Source organism: Hemibagrus wyckioides, linkage group LG04 (assembly GCF_019097595.1).
Source record: "Hemibagrus wyckioides isolate EC202008001 linkage group LG04, SWU_Hwy_1.0, whole genome shotgun sequence".
Lineage (NCBI taxonomy): Eukaryota > Metazoa > Chordata > Actinopteri > Siluriformes > Bagridae > Hemibagrus > Hemibagrus wyckioides.
In genome coordinates, this window is record NC_080713.1 from 20,833,807 (window position 1) to 20,845,983 (window position 12,177).

Genomic DNA, 12,177 nt, shown 5'->3' on the forward strand with positions numbered 1-12,177 from the left:
ACCCCCTCCTTTCTTATTCATGATTGACCCTATTCAATGAGGATCTATTTAATCCTATAGCAAATTGACCCAATTCCTATAGGAAATTACACTAAATCGTCGGTAAATGGCTCTAATTTAATGCAAAATTGCTTGTCTGATGCTCCGCATATGTGCTCAATGCTGGCCTCATGGATGTTTTTTTTTTCATAAGCAATAGAGCGCAGAAGGCCGTCAAGTGGCTGATTCACTTTGCAAGTGTGGAGCCCAGAGGATCTGAACTGCACAGAGAACATTTTAATAGCTGCATATATAAACATCAGCAGCATCCAAGAACCTTCATCCCAACCGTTGCAGTTTTCTCTACTTCTACAATTGGATTCTCGTTAATTAGTGCTGAAAAATGATGAGAGAGAAAATACATCATTGCTCTTTTATTATTAGGAGCTAACAGCTAACTCTTTTTCTCTTTATGTTTGAAATCACCAGCAAATTCACACCACAATCACTAAGCACATCCTGAATATTTAATTTATTTAATGTTTTCCAGGCTGAAGGTTTCCTGCCATGTCCGTGCCATTCACATTTGGTAATGTAGTGATTATATCAAATCTCTGGACCCACCTGAAGTGTATATTCTTGTTTATTTTTATTTGTGACCAATATCTGCAGTTAATCTAAATATTGTGTTTATGTTGCTGCTTCTGATCTCCTATAATTATTATTATATTATATTATTATATTATATATTTTACTTGTATGGTGTGTTATATATAGTTCTATTGGATGTTTAAAACCCTTTTTTTACCAGTACACTGTACACGGTACACAGTACACTTATCAGACATTTTCAATCAGTGCAAACAAATGAATTATTTTTCCACAGCAAGCCTGATATAGTCAAGCTTTCACTGTGAGACATTTTACCTCTGTTGGGATATTCCTTATACAGAATTTTAGCCGGTGAAGGTGACAACACCTTCAAATCGTAGATGCATATGAACAAGCACTTGGGGAATCTCAGCGAGCAGAAATGGGTTTGATATCATTATTTACTTTGAAGATATAACCATGTGCATGGGGAAAAAACAAACTGTTTTTGTTTTTCTATGAATATATTGGCCATAGCAGGCTAGTTTTATACGAGGTATTAACCATCATTGTAGCATGTAACATGGCAATCGAAGTTCAGTGATGAAAATGGACACCCCCAAAAAACGGTCTGTGGTAAAATGAGTAAACGTGTATGATGCCTTAGTTGTAAGCATGAAAATGAATGAATATAAATATTTGTATATATCATAAAAAGTTGGCCTACAATCTCCTTCCTTCTCTCTGCATTAAGTAGTCCCAGAATGAAACTCTAAATGGGTAAGGATGGAGGATATTCCAGTGGGAAGTCTAAACTCTCAAATGCTTTCTCAGATGGGGTTTTTTAATGTAATATATTAATCACTAAGCATTTATTTCATTTCTATACCTATACAGCTAATGTGCCTTTTTGACTTGAGGGCAAAATCCTGTAATTTTAGAAACATGCATAGCACATCAAAGCTAACACAGGATATTAACTCAGAAGGCAATTTGCTGCTTGATTTCGACAACCCGTAATAATAGCTTGCTGCTTTTTTTATTATTACATATAAAATATAACTTGTCCAGTTATTATCTTTTATGATGTATACACCCACAAGCATAAGCTAAAAAGTTAAAGAGACGAATCCAACCAAGCATCATTTGCTTGCTGCTGGAGCATCGTTCTCACACTACACTAACATGTACTCTAACGTGGGGTATTTATTACGCCTCAGGAGCATCTTTGGGCATTTAAAAAGCTTTTTCCGACTCAGATTTCTTAAATATGTGTGTTTTTGGTAGTGTTTGCGCACATGCTTTCGCTGGCAAAAGGAAAAAGCAGTGAGTGCTCTGCAATGCCATTTCAAAGAAAGAAAGAAAGGGAATGAAGAGATATAACACAAAAAATGGATAATGCTCTTGTGCAGAAAGCTCATCTCTGCTATAGAGGACAGCATGGATGAATCAATTCATGTCTTCTTCAAAAGATTTTAAGTGATCACACAGCTCTGCTTTCAGTGCGGTGCGAGTGAACACTGAGCACCGAAACCCACCGTGTATCTGCTGCCTGCTGTGTAGATAAGAAACAGCGCAGGGACATTTTACTGTACTGAATCGCATTACCAAAGCCTCAGTGTAAAATGGACAAAGATTTAAAAAAAAAAAAAAGTAAGGCCATCTTTTCTTATCTTTCGTTCTTTCTTTCTTTCTTTCTTTAAGCTTGGTTTGTGTGTCTTGCCTATACTATTTCATATCTGTTACTTCAAAAATCACTGCAGAACATGTGTGGTTAAATGCAAATGATTGCATCTGTCAATTAAATGCTAAAGGAAATGGCTTTGTGATCATCTTCTATCATGTATAAAAGGAAACGTGCACATTTTAACTTTTTTTTTTTTTTTTAATAATTCGTTTACAAGTAAAATTAACACAGTATATTCTTTGGCTGTTTTGTTATCAGTAATAAAAACAGCAAATGCTTGTTGCTATAAATTAAATGTTACTTTCTTTGTATTCTTCATTTTCTATTACACTTAGAATGTTTTAATGGATATAGTTACTTTCTTTGGCCATTTTTGTTTCTAGCGATGAATGACCTTTTTTATTCTTCTATAAATTACATCCCTTTGTGTTACAGTTACATTTACATGAAATTTATTTATAGTTTTTCTAACTAATATTGGCTCTATATATCTATCTATATATCTAGATAGATAGAGAGAGAGAGAGAGAGAGAGAGAGAGAGAGAGATAGGCAGGCAGGCAGGCAGGCAGGTAGGCAGATAGATAGATAGATAGATAGATAGATAGATAGATAGATAGATAGATAGATAGATAGATAGATAGATAGATAGATAGATAGATAGATAGATAGATAGATAGATAGATAGATAGATAGATAGATATTGTGTGTGTTTTTCAGTTTGAGTGTAGGGAAAGCCTAGCTCTCAGTGGTGCACCGTATCTCCAATGACATACTATTTATTGCTTACTAGCCCTCACTATTTTTAGTAACTATGTCTTGTTAGTTACTGACCAAAAAGCTTTTTTCAATTGAAGCCAAGCTTATCGGTAAGTAAATAAGAAGACAAACGAACACTTTAACAGGGTTAATGGCCTTCCATTGAACTCATTTATAGCCCCATCTAATGTTCATTCTGAGTTTTGAGTGCTATTGACCTTGGTGAGGCCATGTAGTCCAATATTGAAGATGTAAATCAAATAGTCATTATGGACAGTTTTCTTCTGCTAATTGGAATCAGATGTTTTATGGGCCATTCTTCCTGTAATGGACAGGAAGCTCGAGGCTGCCGGTGGTATTTGTGGTCCAGACGCATTTACAGAGGCTCTTAAAGGAGGAGAGACTGCAGTGCTGTAGACAATGATACATTACGGTTATGTCTGTTCTCCAGTCCTGACCTTTCTGGCAAGTTTATCTGAATGATTTTTCACTAGAATGAAAGTCCAGATGAAGTCTAATGCAGGTACAGGACACAATAAAGTGGAGATGATGGGTAAGGAGCAGAGGGAGGGGTTTTGTTAGCTTTCTTGAGGGAATTGAACATTGTAAAAAAAAAAAAAAAATGTATCCCAGCCAACTTTACACAGAGTTTCAACACTTAAATACAAATAATCACACTCTTCAGGTGAATCTCAGGGTCTCAGTTGTAGTTTTGCGAACGTGAATCAGCGGGGAAGTAGAACAGCACATAGTCTTGTTTCATTGGAACAGGGAAAATAAAGCTTCCCTTTTGTGAGACAAAGCTCTTCAGATATTGTGGGATGTAAGAGGCTTGCAGGTTTTGATATGCAATGATCAGAGTCTCAGCTCTTCATGCAAAATAATAGCAGACTTTTAAGGCAGCGTGATAACAAAAGTGCTTCACGAAAGAAGGGCAGGAAACAGTTTTCTACAGGCAGCTATCATGCTCGCGCTTCCTGTAGGCGGTATTGTGTTTTCAAGATGTTGCTCTACAAACACTTTTTATATTAGAAGCTTCCAGTGTTCCTCTGATTCAGCAGATGAGTAAGATTTATATTTTATATATTTAGTCAGAGCCTTGAAATGGATGTTATCCGGAATTTTCACACATGGAGGAGAATATTTCCATGGTTACTTTGGTAAGACTTGTTTTCTTCATTCTGTTAATCTGTCTTTTTTTTTTTTCTTGAGCTATGAAAATTCATTTGTGACGTATTATCGTGCATCCATCTGTCTCAGATTGTTTTCCTTTAACCCTTCAGTTTGTCCCATCTTTAATAAAAAGCCAATCGCTTTTGATATTTCTTACATGTCAAATAGTCTCCCCTTCAGTTGGTGTCTAGTTAATTGCTATCTTAAGGCCACACTAACCTTGAACGCTAAGGATAGAACTAATTAAATCCACTTATTCCAGCAGCCTGCATGAGTCTGAGTGTGCACAGACTATATGTCATTTAAAAGGAGCAGAAGGTGGTCACGCCTGGAACAGCACCTCCTTTTTCTCCAGCCAGATGGATGAAGACGCAGATGAGCGCATTAGACGTCTTTAAATGCTTTTAATTTATCTGGCAGGTCGGCGTGGCAATGCTGGCGTTTAAAGAAAGCCAGCGTGAAAGCGCTGGTAATGGAATCCTACATAATTTTTTATTTTTTTTTTTAATCTCAGAGAGAGAAGTGGGTAAGGCCATGAAACAGGATTTCATATCCTGCCCCTGGAAATCATGAGCTCCATCTCCTGACACTAATAGTGTCACTTGCTCACTGACAAATGAATGTCTGTGCTATCTCAATTCCTCCACGAATCTCTGCTTTAATGAGACGTAATGAGGACAGGCGGGAAGAATAGCGGACATTTAGTCTTGTAATTCTTGAGACCACCAAGGATCTGATCTGTTCTGCTTCAAAGACCAGTCTGTTCTCTTAGAAAGCGAGGCCAAGGCCTGACAAATAGCTAACAGTTTTTTGGTGTTTTGTAGATAATCGCCATTGTTTTGTTTGACTCCTGAAGCGACAACTTAAAGTGTTTCCCTTGAAGCAATTGATTGTGGATAATAGATGTCTGAAGGCCGCAGTGAAATCTGACTTGCATACAAACAATTCCAGCTTTAAACCATGGTTGTTAATTATCTAACACAAATTTTTTTTACTATTCATCACCGGTTCTCAAATGTCTTGCAGACAAGGACCCCTTTAACTATAAAGAAAAATCCTCTGACACCTTGGTGCAGGTGTATTTTATGAAGTATTCATTATTAGAATCATTATTCAAACATACAGTAATATTCTGCCTATTTATTGGAGTCACAGTGGTTTTTAATTCTTGAATTTTTTACCACCAACATTATCCATTAGTTCTGGGTCATTATTTATAGGCCTACTTGTTTTTCATTTATTAAAGTTTTGATTAAACCTATAAATACACTGTTGGTAATAGTGGGTTGTAGTTTACACTGATTTAACTAAATAATAAAAAATTGCTGAGTAAAGATTGATGGACTCATTGGGATCCCCAAACTGCACTTTGGGAACCACTGCGCTAGATTTTTTTTTTCTTTTAACACTTACACTTTAATCCATAGCAGATGCTCCTTGGAGGTCCAGCAGCAGGATCCTGTTCTCTCAGTGCCGTGGCCAGGGTTCGATTCCCAGGCAGGGAACCGACCCAGCCACTGAGGTGTTAACTCTCAATGCCGTTGAAAAAGCCTGGATAAAAGTCAGAATCCTGTGCCAAAATCAAATATGTGGATCGGCTGATCCGCTGAGGTGACCCCAAACAGGGAACAGCCGAAGGACAGCAATACTTTAATCAGAAGCAGAAAAGCAACCCATTCATTGCAGTGGTGAATTGCCCCATCACATTCATTTCATATATTTTTCACATATGATGATATGAGTAATATGTGTCCTCATATAAAAATATGAAGGTGCATTTCACCATAATATGCCCTGAAATTGCACATGTGAATTCAAGTAAATTTATATGTTAATAATGTGGAACTATAAAACCATATGTGGAAAACGTAATGTGAAAATAAATAAATCATACGGGGTATGTGAAGGATGTGGAAAACCTAAGGTGAAAATAAATGAATCATGTGAAAAATCATATGGAAAAATAAAAACATATGCCCTGTATGTGAAATATTAATGAATTGTGGGGGCGAAATGCAGGCATTACATGTGGAAAATAGATGATAAAAATACTATGCAAAATAAATGAATTGGGTAAAAATTAAAAAAATAGACACATGAATGAAAAATGCATGCGCAAAAATGTGGACAATTGAATACTGAAATGTCTAAACAAAAATGTGAATTATGTGATCATCCTTAAGATAGCGTGAAATTTTTATAACCTGGTTATGTCTAGTCCCTCACTCTGATTTCTTATTTGTGACTTTTTTAGAGAGCTACTTGTGTGTGGCCAAAGACTTCTGCGCTTTGGGAATCGGTGCACTAATTGGCCCAGAGCACGGTGCTTAATCCCCATCTAACTCATTAGGCACAGAAACAAACAGGGCTGCTCTCAGAATGCCTGTAATTAAGACAGATCTGTGACACCAGGCCCTGTGAGGCATGCGTAAGATCCAGCACACGTCTGTCAAAACAAATCCTTCTGTCCTTCCTTTATCGCTCTTTCATTTCATTGTCTCACACTCAGAGGAAAGTAGAGAGTGATTGCTGTGTCTACAACACCCCTAGTCCCTCTTGATGATGTGTTGAGGAATGTATTCAGTATCCTGGATGAGTAACTTCCTGATGAAATGCATCCTTTGTCATGTGTCTGGTGTCTGCACACAATAAACCTAAACATTAGTCAGGGACAGATCAGAGACACTGAACTGTATTTGAGTGAAAGTCAAAAAAAAATAGTATTCAAGAAAGGGAAAAGGAAAGATTTATAGCTGATTAAAAGAGATGACAACGAGTTAATTTTGCCTGATTCCACATCACTAGATAGTTTGTTAAGCAATCAGTCATAAGAGAAATATTTGAACTGTGGCAAAGATTGAATTTTGGCTTTTGAAATAAATGCTAATCAACAACAAGAACTTGCTAGCTAATTAAACAAGTGCTTTTTTACAAAATGATACAAGTTAGCTTGTTTACAAAACCGAACTAATAAATGAACTAGCTAAATTAGAAAATATTACTAGCGAAATAACTGGACATGAACTCTTAGCACATTTACAAAAACAAACCTTAACTAGTTAGATGAAGCACTGGCCAGTGTACTGTATATGCATGCTTTGAGAAATAGTGCAACTGCATATAAAATATTACAATCCAGACAACATAATACGAGGCATATCAGAGTTCACATAGCAGATATCAAACGAGGACAAACTGTTCTGTGCATCTGAAGTCAAAAGTCTTTGTGGTGTATCGAGAGCCACGGTATCCAGGGTAGTGTCAGCATACCATCATGAAGGACGAACTACATCCAACAACAGGAAGCTGTATGAAAGGGATGTTCGAATACTAACCCGGATTGTATCTTAAAAAAACAAACAAACTTAAAACCACAGCTGGAAAACTCACTGAATAATTAAACGTGTGCATTTAACTCAGCTCTCCTGTGTACACCCTAACTGTTTGTCAGGATCCTCTCAGGTTCAAGACTCTTGGCCAGGCTAGTGTGTTGAAGTCAAGAAGAAAATGAAAAGAGTCCAAAGTGTAAGTTTATTTATGGAAATTATTTCATGTTTGAGTGAAGTGTAAAAGAAACAAAGAACTATTTTCCATCCCTGGCAATAATCCTAAAAAAATAAATTTCATACCATTCCCTGAATTAATCTAGACCTCATTCAAGCATGAGGTGTTGGCACATAACAATCAGGCACACACACACACACAAAGGGAGTAAAACTCGAGAATGATCATCAGAAATCTTCCTATTTAGATCTACACCCTCACCTAAGGTATGTTCAGAAACAGATGATGCCATGCAATCGGTACAGCAGTTCCCATTCAGCACTCAGTACAGCATTTAAATAGGTAAAAAGAGTTAACGCTTTAATACTTGTTAGAACGTCGTGAGCACAGAATAAAATAAATTCAGTGACAGAGAAGCCAAGAGTGGGAGAAGAAAGGTCGAATAGATTTGCTTTTTAGTGTGTGTGTGTGTGTGTGTGTGTGTGGTGTGTGGTTTGGAAGAATTGTGAACATGCTGTAAATTTCAGTTTATAGCCTGTGTAAGCCTTAGAGGCAGGACAGATAGATTGAATTAATGTCCTTGCTGTGAGCAGAGCTTTCTCCATTGCGAGACAGGGCCAGAGTGCAACTCAATGCAGAAAGATCTGTAACATCTGACACACCTGCAGGCCTACAGCCCAATTATTTATCGAGCAAGGCTCAGGAATTGGCTGCACTTTAACCTTACTAGCACATGCATGCAGCAATATTTGCACTAATGATTATAATATCTAGTGTACGACATGTTAGAGCCTAAAGGTACTTTTTTTTGGAACAGGGAAAGAGAGAAACTTTTAGCCTGTTGGGTGCAAATCTGCATATGACTGTATGTGTGTCAAAGGATACAAAAGGAGGGAAATAAGGGCTTAAAGTAACAAGATCTACTATTAGTACATGAAGCTACAGTGCAACCTTGGCATGCTGGAGATATTGAACGTTATTTATTTCTACAGCACGACAAGGTTGCACTGTAAGACTCTATTTACTTGCAAATGCGAGACGTGAGAGCTGAGGCCTGCTCTTGGAAAGACGTTCTTGTCAGTTATTCTCAGGAACTGAGAGAGAAGTTTCAGTATTGTTTGTGAAATCGAATCACTTAGCATTTTAAATACAAGACTTTGGTGTTAAGGGGATTAAGAGGAGCTGATTGATTGAATAATAATGATTTTTGTAAAGCTACATGTAAATGTTCCATAGGACAAATGAAAATGTAAAAAAAAATGTGGGTTAGATTTAGAGATGGTTAGATACGCTGATTTCTTTTATATTCACGTTTCATATATTCATGTGTAAGTCATGTGTAAAGCTCAAAGTGTGTTCACAGTCACAGCTTCTTTGTATTTAGTGACACCTACTAAACTTATGAAAGGTAAAGCAAACAGAGAGCTGAAAGCAGAAAATAAGGACAAAAGCACCAAATGGAATTTCATGTCTACACGAATTTTAAAAATATTATTTAGCAGCATCACAGCAGCTCAAAAGGGTGAAGGAACAATTAGTGAAATTTTGTAACTGCTGGCCAGAAGTCTTGCTTACGTGCTCATCCTTCTCTAACACACTTCAGCTTCTCGTCACCAGTACACCCTCCCAAAACTCCCTGGAGACTGGATTTTCATGAATACCAAATGTTCCTGCAAACTATTTCTGAATAAACTGAAGCTCATTGTTTTTATTCAAACCCCACCTGCTTTTACAGCTAATGTCATTCTGTGCCATTTTACTGCCTGCACTTACGTTCATGGAAAATAAAAAAAATTCTGCCAACGGTGGCAAATCCAGGATCTTTTGCTTGTGTTTTGATCATGGAAATAGAGTCATAAATATTAATTAAACTGGGGACTGGAATTCCCTTTAGTTTCATGCTACCATGTTTGCAGATCAGTATTTCGTAGATCCCAGGCATAGTTCAAACGTATGAGTTAGAGATGAATGTAATATGCAGGTTAAAAAGGAATTATACCTAAATCACTGACCATAACCCCTGAATACATCACGTATATAATTTCAATCAAACACCTTATCCTCTAAATGAAAGAAAAGCCTTTTTTCTATTTTTTTCCTTTCTCTCTTTTCATTTCTGCCTTACTCATGAGCAACCGCCAAGTCTTATTAAACAGCATAAAAATCATTTTCTTTTCCCACCTTTATTTCCTAAGCCTTCATTTCATGGTAACCTTTTCAGTTAAATCTTCTGCCTCAGTGACTTATGTGTGAACCCACCAAGATATTAAACTTATTGTTCATTCAGGCAACTGGCCGATCTATCTTCTGCATGCTTTTCCATAATGTTCCTGCATGCTCTGCGTGGTCTGAATACATCTTCCTAAAGCATGATTAAACTGTACAATCTGGAAAACCGCAGGTGACATTAATACGTAGCTGGCAGAGCCATAATATTGTCCATTTGTGTAGAAAGCACTCTGTAATATGGGGAGTGATAGGGAAAAAGAGTTGATTTATGTGTTGTTGGGAGACATTGGGATGAGGCATTCGAACATTCTTCAGTACATGGTTAACTTGCCTGCAATTGCAGAGCCATTAAAATGGGTGTAAAACGCCTCCTAATCAATCCAGACAGTAATTACTTATTAACAAATGAGCACTAAAATGTAATGTGCAGTTTGCTGGCCACAGAAGCCGTGCTGATGAACTTGTTGAAGTCTACTCCCATCTTATAAGGCCTTATTCTACATTTGCTCTTTTTGGCTCCACGTTCTTCTCCAGCAGTTCTTGGAACTGGACATCAGCTGAAATGAGGGCCTAATAAATAGTGATGTTGTAAAGCAGAACGTTCATTTAATTTCTTGGATGTCTTGCCAATTCAATATTCTTGCTCTTAATTTGTGTTTCATGGAATGAAGTAATGTAATAATAGCTTTCACTTCCTTTGAGGCAAAAAATAAAAGGGTCACCAGAGATTGAAGAATAACCTTTCATTATTAGAGTTTTCTGTAACCTAGATTTAAAACTCAGAATAGTGTAGTAATGTATGAGAAATATACTTTATGTCAGATGAAGGACTAACACAGTGCTTTGTATTGTAATACAGAATGGAGACTAATGTATACTAATGCTATTTTTTGTTTGCTGAATTGGCGGTCGATAAGAGGCTTCTGCTGTGCTGATGTGGTTTTCTGCTGTTCAACAAGGTTTGATGTGTTGTGTATTCTGAGATGCTTTTCTGCTCACCACAGTTGTAAAGAGTGAGTGGCCATTTTCTTCTGGCCTTGCTCAGGATTTTATGAATTCCACTTCTGCCATGATTGGCTGACTGGATTATATTAATGCCCAGGGGGACAGATGTTCCTGTTAAAGTGGCACAGATTTTATTTTTAAATAATTTACTCCTTTATTAGTAAGTCTTTGAGGTTTGTGAGATAAACCCATCCACCCTGTCCCTTTGGATCCTTGGGGATACCTGAACATCTGGAGCCCTGAATTACTACATTGTAATAATTCAATTCGATTCAATTTATTTGTATAGCACTTTTAACATTGGACATTGTCTCAAAGCAGCTTTACAGTTACTATTTTATCCCTAATGAGCAAGCCTGAGGTGATGGTGGCAAGGAAAAATACCCTGAAATGATGTGAGGAAGAAACCTTGAGAGGAATCAGGCTCAGAAGGGATAACATTTGACATATTATATTTATGCATTTATTTTGCTGTGCTGTTTCTGGAAATGTTTCACCATTAAAAAAATGAAAAAATGATTGGATATTGACTTCTGTAAAATTAAAAGTCCAGTCTCATTCTGCAGTAGTAGACATGTCAAACTAGTCTCACTGATGTATTAGCTAGCAAGTTAAATGCGTAATGATATGAGACAACTGACCTAGGCCTTTTCCAAATAAACAGAAAAGGGATATTCTAAATGCACATATTGGTGCAATGGTCAGAAACTTTTGGCCATAAAGTGTTGTTGCAGTGGAGCATTATTTGTCTATCAGTTAGAGTTACTTGTGCTGAACTAAGTGATCTGAGATTTAGAACTGATCTAAATGAATCACACACCATTTTATTCATGAGCATGGTGTTCAGTGTTCCTATGATTTTAGGGATAAAAGGAAGGGGCAGATAGAAATTGTCTTTCAGACATGCAGCTGCTGCCACATATACATACACACACGAACGGACAAAAGCTTAGCAAAATCACCGCTACTCCTTTGGCATCTGGTGTAAAAACTTTCTAGATCCCGCTGAAGACACAGCAGCTCATTAATGGAGCACTTCAGAGCACAAAGCCTTGAACCAGTATTGAAGTTTTGTAGTCTGTTTGAGCTAGGAAAAAAAACAAAAAGAAGAAAAATCACAAATTCATCACAAATTCAACTGTAAGCAGCTTTCATTATTAAATCTCAGCAGGATGTTGTGTGTGAAAAAGAGACAGTTTGCAGCTGAATGACAGCCTCAGTAATCCTTGAGGGAAGAGCAAAGGAAAACAT